We start from the raw sequence: 18633 nt of genomic DNA on the forward strand, positions 1-18633 counted from the left end.
GGAGAAAGGTTCAAGAGCAAAGAAAGAGACTTCAAAGAAGCATGTCTTCTAACTCTCAGAATTAGATGCCAAATGACCACTCAGTTTATTTTTTCCAAAGAATGATGGGACCATAAAACAACAACTTGCTTTAGAGAAGATTCTCATTACAAGTTGTCACTGTCACTGGCTGGGCTCTCTTTTCTCCAGGTGAAGGAGAAGAATATAATGTAAGAATACACATAGAATTGGCCAATTTAAAGATATCTTAAAATGGTTTACGCTATTTGGCAAGGATTTGCTCCAATGGCCCCCAACCCCAAATTCAAATAAGCACAAAGCAGATATTTTCTAAAATGAGCTTGAATGCACCAAACTCTCCATCATATTCTATAAATCGAGGTTTCATGGCTTCAATATTCCTCAGATTGAGCAGAAGAAACTTGAACAAAAAAATGACAACTTGGATAGGGAATTTCCTTTTACTTATCGAGAGGGGACTTGGCAATGTCAGGGAGATCAGGATTTAACTAGAAGATTTAGACTGGTTATGAGAACAATTAAAGAGAATTCAGCCAATGCACAATGAAGATGGAAAATGAAAAGAAAGGGCTACTAAGACTATAATCAACAGTTGAAAACAATCTGTAATTGAACTTTAGAAGCTGGAAAAGGGCTATTCTTCCATAACTGGCCATCAAAGATTATAGAGGGAAGCGTCCTACAAGTGCAAATAATACAAAGTTAAGGGAAAATGAGTATCTGAACCTGAATAGCATAAGATGTTAGGGAAAGATGGAAGTCCCTTGGTAGCCAGATGAGGTTAAGAATCTAATGCAGTGAATCGACAACAATATGAAAGAAGACTGTGGCAAAGAGGTGCAAATAAACAAGGGAAACATAAGCTCTTAGGACAGTAGATTTATAAGAGGCTGCTCTTGAGAATTATGTTTAAACTGGGCCCCTGGGTTTTGACGGCTTTGGTGCATACAGGTTCCCTTACACTTTACAACTCTTAGGTAACTGATGAATTGAACTGTAACATCATCAGGTATGGTTTATGCAAATTTGCTTCTTGTGTTCCATTCGAGTTGCTATTACATGATCAGCAATTCCGTCAGCAGCCAAGAGTGTCTCTTTTCCTTCTATGATTACTGTTCTAAGTTCACAAGTTTAGCACTTAACCTTGAAGTGTTAAATTTTTGAAGATTGTGTCTAAGCTCACATTATCCATGTTTTCCTTCCTTATATCTGTCAGGGGAGATAGGAAGAGATCGGAGATAGGAAGGTTCTACTAGCACAAAAGAGTTTACAAGCAATAAACCTGTCTTGGATAGATACAAGCCCTACAGGTGAAGATTTTTAGAGAAACTAGCAGTAAATGAAAAGATACATAGTTCTTACTTTTCCTATGTCGTCACAAACTTTATTCAACGACATAGTCACTTCAGCCTCCAGAGTCTGCGCAGCATCACAGCCGGGTTGCACAGCAAGCTTTCCTTCATTGAATTGTTTAATACAATCTTCACATTTCTTGTAATATCGATGAATCTCTCCTTATTTTTGCTTAACTAAGTTTTCCCCAGGTGTGACATCATCAATCCCTATGGAAAATCCATGATTTCCAATCCACCGAGCACTAGCAAGATATGAAAAGTGAAAAGTCATTGTTTTTGAAAAAATGAAAAGCGCAACAAAACAACAAGGTCCATGGTGCTTGAAGCGAAAAGAGAGAACTGAAAGTGTGTGCTTCTTTGAAGTGTGCACACAATCTGAAAATTCAAAAATACCAATTGGCAATTGCATATGAACTTAGTGCTAGAATAGTCAATTTGCAATCAGAATAACTATGGCATCCAATATCAGAGGAAAAGACTTTAGAAAGCTTAAATAGTCAAAAATCACTTAAGGGGAGGAAATTTTCCTTCGCCTACTGTAACCAAATGGCAACAAGAAAAAAAAATCAACTCCAAGCAGAACCATCTCCAAGTAATAAGGACATAAAGTGTGTGGCATTTGAACCGAGTCCATGAAAAATTGAAAGCCACTAATCATTTATTTCATCCAAATGTCTTAAGGAAGTATACTCCTTTAATGACAGCTTAAAAAAGAACCTTCAGTTGACAACAAATGCAGAAGTAAATGGCTGATCTGAATCTAACTAACGCACCTCAACTTTGCAAGCCGATTCATGCATGTTACAGCAGCATGGGACTTGTAGTCTCTCAACAGAACAGAGTAGAGACCATCCTTATTTCCATTTCCCGTGGTCATCTCTCACAAATAACAAGTACTGTTATCTCATTGTTTCTTACGGTCTTAAAATCCAAAAAGAACAGACCATAAGTCAAAAGGACCAATACACATGAGAACTTCCAATATAATCAATCAAAGAGCCCAAGAAAAGATTAAGGATGTGCTGTGCTACCTCTAACATTAGTACATAAGGTGTCCTTTTACATTCTTCTCATATCAAAACAAAATATGGAGAAGGGCCTAAGATACCCTTGAACTATTGAAATGGTACAAACGTATCCTCCATCCATCTATTAGCTCTCAAATACCCCCGACGTTTACCTTTAGGTCCCATATTACCCTTATATTACCCTTAGTTTTAACGGTCTCCCGTTTAAACACAATTGATAAATTCATTAATGACATGGCAATCATCTATTGGTCATCTTATAATTAACCTAAATTAATTTAGAAACCCACCCATTCCCAAATCAGACGCGCCCCAAATTCATTTAACCCATCCGCCCAAAACAAAACCTTTCCTTCCCGACATTTGACTTCATCTTCAAACCCTTCCATTTCAACATTTCGGCCACAATCTCAGAAAACGCTACCTTACACTCATCCGTTATGCTAATTTAATGGCACCAAAGGCTGATGCTCAGATGGAACTACAACCGCAGTCTCTACCGGAGCAACATCCATGGAGGCATTAGACTGAAAAATAAACAACGACAGACAATAAACACACAAGACACCTATGTTATTTTAACAATGTTTAATAACGAAACAATTTTGGCAACGCAATTTGTTGTCTGTAGCTAAAGAATATGATTTGTTACTAATAAATCTTGGACTAAGGAGCACTTGGTGATTGCTGCACAAAATAGAATTTACTATATGCATGTACTGGGACAATAAAACTGCAATTTACCGTAATTTATACCGTGCATTATACTTATTATCTGTAGCTACAAAACATAACTTCTCACTAGTAGGTTTTGCATCTTAAGGAGCAATTGATTCTGCAACCAAAAATAAAATGTACCATCATGTATTGGGATATCAGAATTGCAAGTTACTATAATTTAATGTTGCTAGAATAGGAATAGGAACAAGAATAATATATACAATCCTACTTAGAATAGGAATAGGAATAGAAACAGTATATAGAATCCTACTCAGAAAAGGATTGTATTGTAGTGTCCTAGTTGGAAAATGAGTCTAATCTAGTGTCTATAAATAGGGTCTCAATGTAATAATGTAAATACACAATTCAATAATATTTTTCTCCTATATTTCGCACAAATGTACTATCCATGTTTGAGTTTTACCCACAAGCACACTAGAACATGTCATTTTATAATGAAGAAATCCCTCACCAGCTAAAGGAATCGGGAAGAAAATGAAATGTGGCCGGAAACGATGGATTAAAGGGTTTGAAGATGAAGTCAAATGTTGGGAAGGAAAGGTTTTGCTTTGGGCAGATGGATTAAATGAGTTTGGGGCGGGTTTGATTTGAGAATGGGTGGGGAGTTAAATTAGTTTAGGTTTAATTATAAGGTGACAAATAGATGATCGTCACGTCATTAATGAATTTATTAATTGGATTTAAATGGGGGACCGTTAAAAATAGAGATAAGTGTCAAAAACACACCTAAACTATCCCTCTTTTTTGAGTTTCATACCTAAACTATTGGGAGTGTGAGTTTCATACATAAACTATCACTTTTTAGTTTAAGAAACACACCTCTTTTATTCCACTCTCACCATGGTGTGTGGTGTACACTCTCTCTTTCATTTTAAAAAAATTGTCACATCACACTCCGCATAGTCAAAATATTCCACCTAGACAAAAATTAATAAATTCTTAGAATTAGTTAAAATTAAATATTAAAGTATTACTATCCCACCCTCAAAGAAAATATAAAATATTTTTATTACCCCACTCCACCACTTTTTCTCACCATACTCCCCCACCCCCACACACACCCAAATTTTTTTGTTTTATTTTTATTTTCTAAATTTCTTTTATAAAAGTCTTTTTAAAAAAAAATTATTTCATCTTCCCCCTCCCCCTTCAAATGATAATTTAGATATTATTTTTATATATTTTAAAAAAAAAAAATTCTACGCCACCACACCTAATCCTCCGTTTTCAATTTTTTTTCTCGTTTTGTGTTAGATACATACACATGAGTGAAAAAAATAACATTTTTAAAAAAATAATTTCATTTTATTAACAAATAATTTTGTTTTTTAAAAAAAAATAATTTCTTTTTTGGGGGATAGAAATACTTTAGTTTTAACTTTTACCTAATATTAATAGTTATTTAATTTTTATCAATATAGAATATTTTAGCCATGTGACAAAAAAATTCAAAAAATAGAGAGTGTATTACACACACCACTGAGGTATGTTTCTCAAACTGAGAAGTGATAGTTTAGGTAAGAAACTCAAAAAAATGGATAGTTTAGGTGTGTTTTTGACACTTTTCTCTTAAAAATAAGGGTAATATGGGACCTAAAGGTAAATGTTGGGGGTATTTGAGAGCTAATAGGTGGACGGAGGGTAGTTTTGTACCATTTCCAACAGTTCAAGGGTATTTTATGCCCTTTTCCAAACAAAATAAAGAAGTCAATTCAGCATAATCAGATATGAGATGTTGAAAGTTGAAACAACATAAGAAAGACATTTCACGTGCTTACCAGTAATATATGAATGATCTCCTTTTTTATAAGGTAAATTATTTTATTAATGTTTGGGAACCCTCGTATACAAGACGTATAACAAAAAATAGAGAAACCTACACCAACATATGATTCTCTACGAAAGTCGCCCACTCATATGTACAAACAAGAGCCTCATGGGTGCACCAAAAAGGAACTATAGACAAGAGGTTATTCCTTGCATGTACAAAATCACTCTTAACCCCTTCAAATGTTCTCCTATACCTCTCCCTCCACACAACCCACATAAGACCTAATGAGGCTACATCCCATGACTTGGGTCTTCTCTTTTCCCTTTGAATGACCTCTTTCACCTGGGATGCAAAAGAGTTTAAGAGAACGACAGGATGCATGAAAAAGGATGGTAGGTTTGGCCAAGATTGAAGACTAGATAAATGCGGGAGTATACAAATTGCTAATTCGCCATTACGAATGGTCGTTGGCTGTGATCAAACAAAAGGTGTTAAATCCAAAATGCCAAATTCACTTTTTTTAAAGATAAAAAGGCCCTAACCTCCAAGTACTATAATCATACATTGAGGAGTACTAAAGAAGATCGGGCAAGCATGTTCTAGGAAAATAATATGGTGAAAGCAATAAGGAGTTTATAACAAAGAGACAGTCCCCGTATATAAAGATCTTATCCAGTCTAGCCATACACAGGGAGTTTGAATATTTCTTCAAGTACTTTTGCAATCCAATGAAAGCTCTATCAATAAATCAAACTAAAATCACATCTTCAAATTATATCGGGATTACATCCCATAAGATTAGGTCCTAAGAAACCATTCTGATGATGAAATGTTAAAGGGAAAAAGGCAACTAATTTTACCATTTATTGCCCCTATCCCTGATATGGTTTCTCATTCTTCACCATCTCCTGTCCACTCCCCCCAAACCCTCCAACACCATGTCCAATCACCTTTGCATCAGCATCATTTTGGTTATCTCCCTTCCACCCCACGTCCATGATGAGAAGACTTGTCCCTCTTGTGCCTTGCTCCCTCATGACAGAAGAAACCCCCTACTCCGGATTATTTTCATATTTTATCCTTCTTTGACTATTTCTTTAATCCTACTAGTGCTATTTTTCCTCCCAAAGCAGTTGTAGTTACTTTTTTCCTACTTGCCTGATCTTTTCTTACCCTTCATAGATTTTATTCAAAATCGGTTCTTCCTTATATTCTTTATTTTTGGATAAGTAAATAATATTTCATTAATATAATATCAAGATGGTCTAAAAGTAAAGTGCGTAAGTAGCTCAACAATCATATAGAACTACCTAAATTCATCTATACATAAGTAACGAAGACTTATTATACTTCTTACATTATTTCAAACAACCTTATTTTATTGTTCCGGAATATACATAGCGGTATGGTTCTTTCAGCCATCATTCTTCGTAGCCAATTTTCTACAAATATTAAGCATTGAAAATTTCTTAGCTGAACAGTGAACCTGCAACACATTAGAAGGCGAACTGTTTCTTGATTCTTTTTATACTCCTTATGTAAACAACTTTCTTATTTTTTTCAAGTTATTCCTTATGCAGAACAAAAGAAAATGCTGCCTAGGTGTTTCACGCTTTCTTCCAATCTCCAAGTAATTTTTTTTAATTTTAAAGTCTTCATCCCTTTCCCCATCATCTTCATGTCTACCTTTCAATCCCTACCCCTACTGGCCATTCATAAAGCTTATTTAGGAACTCCTTCACCTCCTCCTATTCATAATACCAGAGAGCCCTCTAGTAGTAATCTCCCAAAACGATTCCCCCCTAGCCCTCCATGAAAATTTTCCAATATAATTTCCATGCTAACCACCTACACGAGCGCCTCTTTCAGGGATTTTTTTTCCACTACGAGTCCTGTCAAAAAAGTACTCTTTCACCATCATTAATGGTATATCATATTTGCTCCGAGAACCAATTTCTTCCTTACACAATCCCTTTTGACACACCCACTCCATACAATTCCGTTGCCTCTCCAATAAACCATCTACACTTTGCTCCTCTATAGATAATGATTATCACCCTTCTTCGTTCTTCTCCTCCTGGGTGAATATCTACAACTGCTTCCCTAACAATGTAACATTGAATATAGATATTCTTCATATCTCTAAAACCCCTTCCTTGTAGAAAAAGTTAATATTTACAAGATACTAGAGGAAAATTGTTTTCCCTCCTTTTTTTCAGAAAAAGACTCCCATTATCTTTTATTAAAAGAAGTACCAAGAAGGTACAGAAAGGTACATCAAAGACCAACAACATCTATCGGAACATCCTGTTACATATTTCCTGGAGTTCCCAGAAATTCCAACCTTGTTTTGTTATGAAGAAATAAATTTTTGAAACCTTGAGGCCATTCATTACATGTACGATGATGATAAACTTAAAATGTAGAATCCGGAAAGATACAATTGGAGTTTTTGAGGGTAATCCTGGTGGTTTCTTAAGCCATCTTTGGGATCCCTATAAATTTAGGAGCAATCTTTATCCCGTATGGTGAACTTAATGATGACCGACCCATAGGATACATGTGATGGAAAATGAATGGTAAAGAAAACTTACCTAAAATTTGTTTTTAAATGCAAGTAGGAGCTGAAGTTTAGCCCAAGGCATTAGCAATTGAATATGTTGTAAAACAATTCACATGTCCCCAAAAAAAGATTCATAAAAATAGAATTATCTATAATCTAATCACCCATATAATTTTAAATCTTGGGACAGTGTCTAAGGTACTACCATTCTACCAAGCGACCTATGAGCATTTGATTGGATCAAGAAGAAGAAATGATTTGCAGGTGAAGGCACCAAAAGATCCAATTTCACGAGCAAATATACTGAAATATCATAAATTAGAGATAAGTACAGAGTGGGTTAGGGGAGCTTCCCCACCATGGTCACGCCCACTCCATTGTGGTACTACTATACTAAAATTTTCAACCCAGCTTGTTTCACTTTGTCCACATTTTTCTCCCCAAAGGAAGATTTTTTACCATCTTTTGTCATATTACTAATTTTTTTTCATCTCTTTCCTCACTGCACCGCAAAGTTTCTCCAACATACTTCACCCCAGATGCAATGGAACGAAAAAGAACTTGAAATTGTGTTGTGTATTTCCCATGAAGGCATTTGTTTGAACATTTAAATGAATACTAAGTTCAAACCAATAAAGTTTCTTCCCACGCATGAAATTCCACATGTACCATCAACAGAATCAAATTATTTAGTAAATAAGAAAAAAATCTTGTCAATTTCGACCAGGGGGCACTAAGGTAAACTGACCTAGTCTAGCCTTCCCGAGCTGCCCGCTGATCAGTTCGCTATTACGGAAATAAACAAATCCATCACATGGGCACATTGTCTCCCCTTTCCCACTGGAACTCTTTTCTGTGACTGTTAGATTTACATAGACTCTCATCTTTGAATACGGACGCAGTAGCATATGGAAGAGTTGTTTCCCAGTCCAAAGCTCAACCGGCTGTAAAAGGCCACCTCAGTCAATTGAAGATCCAAAGACAAGACAAGCAGTAAATTCTACTGGCTTCAGCATTTCAAAAAAAGATGGAAACAGAACTCAATAAATACCAACAGCAACATACATTTAATCCCATAAATGGGGTTTGGGGAGGGTGGGATGTACGCAGGCCTTACCCCCACCTTGGGTGAGGTAGAGGTTGTTTCCAATAACACCCTCGGCTCAAGAAAAGTGTTTTCAAACAGGCTTGAAAAATACAAGAGTAAAAAGTTAAGATGAAAAAGAACTCAATAAATACCACCAACTAATAAAAAAAGAAGGGAGTGTGCAATGATTTTAGTTAGTGTTAATATCCATATTCCAGTTCAAATCAAGTATCTAGGAAGAAAGATTACAGACCAAAAGGCTTCTAAGATAAAAAATTCAATCAAATGATACTTTTTCAATTTTAGCAGTATTAACACAAAAAAGGGTCAAATGACACACTAATAAGAAGGGAGTGTGCAATGATTTTAGTTAGTGTTAATATCCATATTCCAGTTCAAATCAAATATCTAGGAAGAAAGATGACAGGCCAAAAGGCTTCTAAGATCAAAAATTCAATCAAATGATACTTTTTCAATTTTAGCAATATTAACACAAAAACGGGTCAAATGACACTAATAGTTTCCTTTATTAGGGAAACAACCCTCTTCACTTACTCTATGTTGCCTAAGAATAAAATAAACAAAAGGATATAAAGAAAATAAGGAAAGAAATTGTTGAAGCAACTTAACTGCCCTCATCCTTTCCGTAGGCACCTCCCTCCAGAACAACATCCCCGATAACCCCTGTTCCCTTTTCTTCCTCTCAATTACACACTTATCTGCGACTTGGCCTAACATTATCTATGTGAGAGAGAGAGCATTAGGAGGAAAGAAAGTATGGTCATATGTGGACTATTTCACCAACAAATTCCGCCACCGACATGCCCTCATGAGACACAGGACCAAAAATAACTAATTCCAGAGTATTCCGTTTTTAACAAAGGCCTCATCTTTACTAACAGATGGAAAGAGGTGCCAACACATACTTGCAAAAGATAAAAAGTGGATATCAGCTTATGGTGTGGGTACAAAAGCTCCATAACCAGCAAATCCCTAAAAGGTTGTTGCCATAATGTAAAAATGCAGGTTCACATATGCTTAACATTTGTGAAATGCACTTTCCCAGAAAGTGATTTATTCTTGATAACCACTGTAGTTCAAATGTTGAATCTGTGCAATTGCTACTTTTGGATTTTTCAAAGTCCTGCCTGATGAGCAAATAAGTGAAAAGGAAGCACGATTATAGAATGTGTCCTTCCTCATAATGAGAAAGGAAGACGTCAGAAAATCCTGGGTCGAAGCAACCAAAATTTCTCCACTCTTCGGAGTGCATAAATTGTTTTGAACCTGCATTTTCATCACAAACACATAAAGGAGAAAACTAACATGGAAACAAATAAAGACAAGTTCGATATTTCTTCATAGCCTATTTTGGCCACAGTTAAGAGGACAGACTGACACAATTTCTGCCACATTTTTGCAACAAGATATCAGTAAAAAGATGGGAGTTTGGAAGATCTGCTTTTCAGGTTTCCTGTTGTAACTTTCAGAAACTTCCAAACCAAAATGTAATATTAGTAAAGCATAGATGAGGAAACCTTGACCTCGCTTGGAAAGCCTTAAGCAAAAATCTCAAATAAGGGAACAGAAGAGAAGATGCACTGGAATAATTAAAAAGCAACCCAAATCCCTCCCATCAATCTTGTAACATATGCCTCTATAGATTCTATTAAATAACTACAGCTAATAAGCAGGTAGGGATTCCGTCATGATTTTAAGAAGACGCCATTCTGATGTGCCAATGGAACTTTCAGACAGACAAACACTATTGACAATGGAAGCAGCAATCTATATTTTATTTCTGACAGGAAAGGAGAGTATTAATCACAAAGAGATCAAGTAGAAAGGGGAAAAAGAAAAGTTTCCTCGCTTTGGAAAAGGGAAAAGGCAAAGCAAACTACATCAAGATATGGAGCCCTTGAGACATCACGGTCATCTTTCAAATAGATGACCTTATATGGAACCCTTGAGACATCACGTCCATCTTTCAAATAGATGACCTTAAGCAGTAGACTCTAAGCTGCATAAATGCAACAGAAAACACCCAAACCGGCATACCCCTCGAATATATTAAGTCATCCCATATTGAATCTGTAATTTTGGCTCTTCCCAGAGTCTATACTACTCTAGTCCAATTTATGTGGCTACCTTACCATTTAGGGAGTCAAAGAGGTTGCTAGCTAAACATGCTTCTCTTAAATGTTTTGAATTATTACTATTATGACTTATAGTATTTTTAATGTAGTTTTCAAATATGCAACTTTAATTCCAAAAATTAATGAATCTATGTTCGAATTAACGCCGAAAATCAATTACTTTGACAATTGTACTCCTAACTTTGCCGCATAAAGTGAAATGGAGGGAGAACTTTATAAAGTATATAAAAAATAATACAATTGAAGACTATACCAACCAAATTGTTTCTTTTAAATTTGATAAAAAGTGAAAATATTAGACAAAATAGATTTTGTATCGATTGGATAGTATTGACCATAGTTCTGTATTAGTCCACCCCAAAGGTTGACAGTTTCCCCAACACATCAAATGTTTACCTCACAATGAACTAGGATGCGGACTTTCTCAACTGGACTTCTCTTTCACACATTACTATAATTTCAAACACTTGTATAGGTAACTCAAAACACTACCATTTTACTTGTTATCCACATATGTCAAGTAAAGATGAGCGGAAAGAGTAAACTTACCCCCATTAACATAAGAGCCTCTGTCTCGCCTCCTCTGTTTGTGGCACATGCATATTCATCTCATCACCATCAAAATCAGCATGATAAGGGTTACATACAGATTCATTAAATCTCAATGTGCGCCATGGCATTATCCTCGCCTGCCAGAAAAAATGAAAAATTATAATTTGAAGACCGAATGATCCAAAGGCTCCAGTACCTGGACATGAGTCAGCAAAATATTCATTCACGCATTTTTTATCAAAATAATAGTCACCCGATGAGACATGATTGACATTCTATGCAGACTTGGCTGTCTGTTAAACAGGATTATATCTCCATCTTCTAGATGTAGATCAACAATATAATCAAATTTCAATTCATCAGCTTGTCGCTTTCTAGAAGAGAACATCAACGATCTGCATTATACAATTAAGATAGACTTTAGAAGATTTAGGCATGTGATTTACAGGAAGGGTTGAAAAAGTACAGGTCTTACATCTCAGTTCCATCAGGATGCCTGATAAACTTCGCACCAGGATACTTGTTTGGTCCATTACGAACACATTGCCTCAACTTCTCTATATTGTGCTGAGAAACTCGCTCAGGATATGTTAAAATTTGAGCCATCAGTATTGGAACAGCAACCTGCATATGTATTTGTGATTCTCCCTTCATAGTGAAATTTAATGATTGATATCGATCAAACACTAGTTCCGTGTCAGACCTCTGTAATTTTCAAATTTGGATCAGGAGATATAACAGTTCGGCCAGTATATTCCACACGCTTTCCTGAGAGATTTCCACGGAATCGTCCCTGCTTTCCTTTAAGACGTTGAGTGAAACCACACTCAACGGTTTAGAAGATTGCATATTATGTAGTGGCACTCCACGAACATCACTGTTTATATATTGTGCGACTTCCATTTGCAGACTAGTCCAAAGATTCTATATCAATGTTGTAACATCGAGTAAGATAAAATAGAGGTCTGAAGTAGCATTAATAGACAGAAAATATCTGGTCAACATGCATCAGCAAATTGACAATAATTGATGCACAAGACGTAAATTTCAAATTCCCTGATGTTTGGAGAAACCCTGCCTTTTACACACCTTGAGTGTGGCCTAAATAGACACTTGCTGACATATATCTCTCACAAGAAAAGCTCGCACTAAACATTCAGTAATTATGTCAAACCAATATCAAAAAGTTCAAGATCATTTTCCAGTGTTTCACCAGGGAACACACAGTTTAGTGGGATTGATATCTAGACTCAAGTGATGGTCGTCGTGTTCAATAAGATCGTGAAGAGAAACAAGCACATATTGCAAAAAGAGATAAATGAATGATGTAGTGCTGAGATTTAGCAGAACTAACAGAACTGCTAGACAAATTGAGTCAAATCGCTATCACAGTAGTTAGATTCAAAATCCACCCTACACTATCCTAGCAATTCAATCTTGAAGAGACAGTAATTTGCAATGGTGTGTCTGCAAATACCAAGATTTAACAGTAGCACAAGCTTTTTTTCCATTTCAACAGTTAAAAAACTATTTGATAAATATTTTACCTAACATAGGTTAAAAATTTACTGTAGTAGCTCTCTCCACAGGTATAATATGGATAAATTCTCCAATTCATATTAAGGAGGTAAGGAGATCAATTTGGATGGGAGAATGTAATCCTTTTTTTATACATAAAAATGGAAGTATGTATTCCTAGTATTAGTACAAAAGGACTAGAATTTTATCTGCTAAACCAGAGAGTACAAAAGGACTAACCCAAAGGTGCAGAAGCACACAATATATGAAAGAATTCCCATCAGTTGTAATGTGCATGCTATTGCATCATGTATCTTAAAGAACGTGTCTAAATTGGAAATAAAGTTATCAACTGGTTCGTTTCTACCGTGGGCAAAAGCTGATGTCAGAAAATAAAACACCGCAATTACAACCTGATAATGAGTTGACAGAAATGGCAAGGCAAAAATGAGGTGACCAGAAGCAGAAACAGAAATTTGCAACCCGCAACTAACAACCTCTGCCACTTGGATGTCCAATACACGAATAAACTTCCCAATTTCTACGCTCTCAAGATTGCATCTTTCTCACTACCTTCCTCTACAACCCCATACCTTGAGATGATCTCCCAGTTACTCCACTATGAGTTACTAAGCAGAGGTATTCTACTGTTCTGATTGTGGTACACCCCCCGGGGCAGCTTTATGCAGTTCAAACATAAACAATAATGCATGTTCCATCAACTTTTTGAAGAGCGTGAATTGCTTCATCTAGTTTGCTAAAGGAGGAATAATTAAACTATTTAGGTAGCCCTGTAACACACCACAAAACATGTGGGTCTAATTCTTTTTCTTGGACCTTGACATGATGTGCTGCTAGCATATGTGTAACACCCCTCAAAATTCTTCCCTAGGATTCGGACCCTTCTTTTTTTCGTGCGGGGTCGAACCCAATTATTTAGAAGTGTGTGCTTGAGTTAAGATGAGTCCCCGAGTAATTGAGGAGTGTTGGAGGTGATGTGGGGTCACAGAGGACCCCTAGGACCGAGCTAAGACCAAAAAGATTCGTCGTGGCTAAGCTTGAGGAGGAGTTCGCATGAGGGGTTGACTTCTAACGACCCTATCTTTTGATATATGACGATCTGGGTGGCCTACGACCTATTAAATTAATGGTCGTCGAGTCTTCTTTCCAACGCCACCAAGAATGTACATTTTGGAGTTTGGAGTCAAAAGATATGACGATCCTAAGATGAATTAGCCCAGCAGAGATTTTCAGGCCTGGGTTGCAATTGATGGAAAACTGGGCTTGGCGCCGCAGTGGCGCGACGCGCCACTATCGCGCCAGAAACATGCCTCAGTAGTTTGGTCTCTAGCGCGGCGCGCCACAAAAAGGTGTGTAGGGTTTTTCAAGCCAATTTCCAGAACCCAGAAAATATTGGCCTTGGCGCTGTAAGGGCGCGACACGCCACTATCGCGCCAAGAATGTGCCTCAGTAGTTTGGTCCTTGGCGCGGCGCGCCACTACGAGGTGTGCAGGTTTTAGGCGTAATCAGCCTGGCGCTGCAATGGCGCGATGCGCCACTATCGCGCTAGGTGCATTTTTGCCTATTTTTCAGAACTTTTGAGAAGGGGCAATTTGGGAATTTACCCAAATTATATATGTATCACCCTAGACTATTTTGAGATCATATTTTCAGCCTCCTCTCTCTCTCTAAAAAGCCCTAGGAGTTCCTCTCTCTCTCTTGTTCTTCCTCTCCAAATCCTCCTCCCACAAGAAGAGTTCCAAGAGCTTCAAGGTTTGAGTTCTCCATTGAAGACCCAACCACAAGGTTTTCTTCAAGTCTTCACTAAGGTATGTAAGGCTATCCAAAACATGGGTTGAGTCCACCCATGTGCCTTACTCTTGCTTTGAGGTTAGATGTTCATGAAAAATGGAGCTTTCTCGGTATGGTTATGTTTGTATGAGCTTTGTCCCCTATTTATTTGACTCTATATGTGTTGATGTTGTTGAGCTAAAAAGTTCTTAAAATGGGCCTTTATGTGAGTATGAGTTGATGAAGACGAGTTGTTAAATATATTTTATTGATCTTCTTAATTATGTAGATTATGATAATAGATGCTAGCTTCTTAAGAATGTTGCCTATTATAAAGTGTCGATTTAAAGTCTTGAAGTTGTGATGAGTCTCAAAGATTTCTCAATGGATGGAGGAAATGATTGGTTATGTCTATATGTTGCTATAAACGTGCATTTAAATTTCTTTGAAAGATATAATTGAGATTGATCGGATAGTATGATTGAGAGAGATTTGATCATGATAGAGTTGATGAGTTGACAAGGTTGAAATGAGACTTGTCGATGTGATTTGATTGAGTTGATTGGATGGAGTTTTATGAGCATTGAGTCTTGGGAGGAGTATCGAGCACCGAATTGGGCAAGAGTATAGTCCATACTCGAACCCAATAACTACGTCGCCAAACGTAGGGGGGATTGAACCGTTAAAGTCGAATGTTTCCCCGAGATGTTTGTCCTGACATTATAGGACTTGGTTGGATTGGATCCATGATTGGTTGATTCGTTCATACCCTGGCAAAGTATGAACGGACGCGGCAACAACGTCGGTTTGTTGTACTTTCACTGGCTCATAAGTGATGGTTGTCGGGTAAGAGAAACTCCCAAATAGGTCTTGATAGTACTCTAAGTCAGATTGAGTTGAGTTGTATGTGATTGGTCCCATCTAAATCATATCCTTGTTTAGACTTAGGACATTTGATTGAGTTGTTATCCCTTTTGAGTTGAGATTCCGAGTTGATTGATTCTTCCTTGATGTTCGTTGCATTCGGCCATTTTACATACTCGTACATTTCATGTACTGACGCCATTTGGCCTGCATCGTTTTAATGATGCAGAGGCAGGTACTAAAGATCATCAACCAGCTCTCCGTTGAAGATCCACATACACTCCCAGCTAGTTGGTGAGTCCTCCTAGTTTCCGGAGGATGTTGAGCTTTCTTGTATAGTATGTTGTCGTTTCCTTTAGTTTGATTATTGGTAGCCATGGACTTGTCATTGACACCTCTTAGACTTTGATAGAGGCTTCATAGACTGGAGTGTGGGGAGGTTGAACTGTTATTTTGAGGAGTCTTATTATATTGTTTTGTTGGGTTGAAAATGCTTGGCCTTCGGCCCCCATATATATATGAACAGTATTTCATTATTTGAGTTTTCCGCTAAGAGAATATGATTGAATGAATGTGTGACTGGACCAGGTGGTTCGCTCGGAGGTCAGAAATGGCCTTCAAGTGCCGGCCACGCCTAGGGTACCCTCCCGGGGCGTGATAATATGACCCCAAGTATTAAGGGTGAAAGAACCGGTACATCCAACCTAAAACCTTAAATCAGGTGAAGTCAACCTAAGACCTATAAAGCCATTTTGGATGCACTTATTTATCAGATGTGAGGCTCTACATACCTCACACAACTCGGTTTTTGAGGTTCACAAGTGGACTTGAATGTGGACCTACAAATGAGAGACATGAATAATGTTAGAGCGTCAACACTAGGTGAGAGAATGTGTCATTGTCTTCATATGATTTTGGACAATTCTCACCTTTGGGGTTGAATCATGCCCAAGCTCCATTTTATTCCCTTGGTATAAAGGTCAGTCCCATCCCTGTGGATGGGTTTCCAATGTTGGGCCCCACATTATTTTATAAACGGCTCAAATGTCCAATCCTGGGCATGCCAGGGGGAGAGGGTGTTAGAGTGCTACACATTTGTAAGAAAAATCGTTGTTTGTCTTCATATATGTGGCATGTACAATCTTCGTTGGATGAATTAGTTTTGGGGGGTTGAACTAGATCCAAGATCAATTTTCTTCACGACCAACAAAGACGGGCTCAGATACCACATTGAAGACCTAAGCATTAACTGAAACCTTCATGCAGAGGGTTAAGTGGCTCATAATCTTCCTCCAGATGTTCTTATACCTAACGCGGCATTTTATACAACTCCAAAACATCAATATGAACTGTGACTAATTGAGATTTCTGTTAACACTCTAAACAATACTAGTTGCAAGAAAAACCAAACACACATAGCCACCCACAATTATGGAAAGGGAGTTACAATTCTCAGTCAACAGAGTCTACAAAAGGGGCCTTCTAGAGATGACAGGAAGAGATAGAGTACCTTGGAAAGCTACTTGGAGAAGCATGGCACCTACTAAGGTAAAATGCTTCTTCTGGCTGGTAGTAAGGAAGGCATGTCTCACCCATGAGGCATTACAGAAAAGGAAATTTCATTTAGCTTCCATATGCCCTCTTTGTATGGAAGCCAATGAAACAAACAACCACCTCTTCCTCCATTGCTAGGTAACTTCCCAAGTCTGGTCCCCATTCATTACCTTGGCTGGGGAAAGCTGGACAATGCCAGAGTACACTGCTGATCTATTGAGCTGCTAGATCAGAAGGGGAGGGAGCAAAAGCTAGAAGAGATGGTGGAAAACTATCCCAGCTTGCATATGGTGGGCCATATGGAAGGAAAGGAATGAGAGAATTTTCAAAGGAAGATCAAACTCCATTCAAAAGATCAAAGGGAAATGCATTTCTACTTTATGTTTTTGGTGTAAAGAGCAATGTATAGTAAATGAAATACCGATAGTGGATTTCCTAGGCTTTTTGTAATTAGCAATCTATGTAAGCACACTTTTGGAGGTGGCCAGCATACCCTTAATGCTGAAGAATACATGTTACCAGTTTTTAAAAAAACTTATATTAGGCTCCTCATCATCACTTTTAAGGAAAATAGACTCCAGATATCAAAATATGCTTAATACTTCTCATCAAGTACACAATTCAACTATAACATAAAAGAAATGCAACACATATTGACTATGAAGTCGAGGAGAAATACGGTAAAAATTCCATCTAATTAACAACAAAAAAAGTTACAAAAAGGTGATAACTGAGAACACTGAATATCATTGACTTTCAAAAAGAGCAGAAAGTTAACCAAAAATTACCAGACTCTTAACAGGAGTGCTATCAGACATCTCTTGATGAAGACTGGCATTTGCTTGAATAATGAACTTAAGCCTCTCCGTGATGTCATTCTCGTTGCTGCAACAGGCAACTAAACAACTTCAGGAAGTTATCAGGAGTATTTGAATCTTAATGTGAGAGATAATAGCACTGCAAATGACAAAGCCAGGCTTCAAGTGGTAATTGAGCATCTATCAGAATATCAATGCGTCAATCATGTAAAGCTACAAAAGAAGAAGAGTATTGGCGACAATCTCAGGGATTGAAGTTCCATAGAAAAAAAAATAACACTGAAAATTGTTGAGCTACATCAGAATGCAATAAAACTATGTGAAGTGTCCAATTAGAACTTATCTAGCCTATGTTTGGTCAACAATGTAACAGTTTGTCACAAGTAGAAACCATATCCAGATTCCTGCCAAATATCCTCCATGTTTTTCATGCTCTTATATCATAGGGGAAACATATGATCACCCAACAACCTACACCTCAAAAAGTTCACATCCCAAAACAAGTAGCACAGCTACCTATGAACCCAAAATTGACAGAAAAGGGAACTTATAAATAACTAAAATGCTTTTTAAGTGTGGAAAAACATTTGTGCAGTAAAATATCTTCTATTGCCAACAAACATTCTAGATCAAAGTAAAAGTTATTAGACAAAAAAGCTGCATATGACCTCTGTGTTCCGCCATCCACAAATACTGAAGGGCGAATAGCTATTGGTGGCACCAGAATACTTGTAATAAGGAGTTTTTCTGGTCTATCACTAAGGTAGAGTAACTCACAATCCTGCATGCAAAACCATGAGAGAACAATGGTAGA

The 18633-nt window shown here is 37.2% G+C and overlaps 1 pseudogene; it reads right to left on the minus strand.

The window, feature by feature from the left end:
- The window catches only part of LOC129903700 (DNA-directed RNA polymerase III subunit 1-like), a 51372-nt pseudogene that overhangs the window by 10402 nt on the left and 22337 nt on the right, over positions 1-18633 (minus strand).

This window comes from Solanum dulcamara, chromosome 9 (genome assembly GCF_947179165.1).
Source record: "Solanum dulcamara chromosome 9, daSolDulc1.2, whole genome shotgun sequence".
In the NCBI taxonomy this organism is placed as follows: Eukaryota; Viridiplantae; Streptophyta; class Magnoliopsida; order Solanales; family Solanaceae; genus Solanum; species Solanum dulcamara.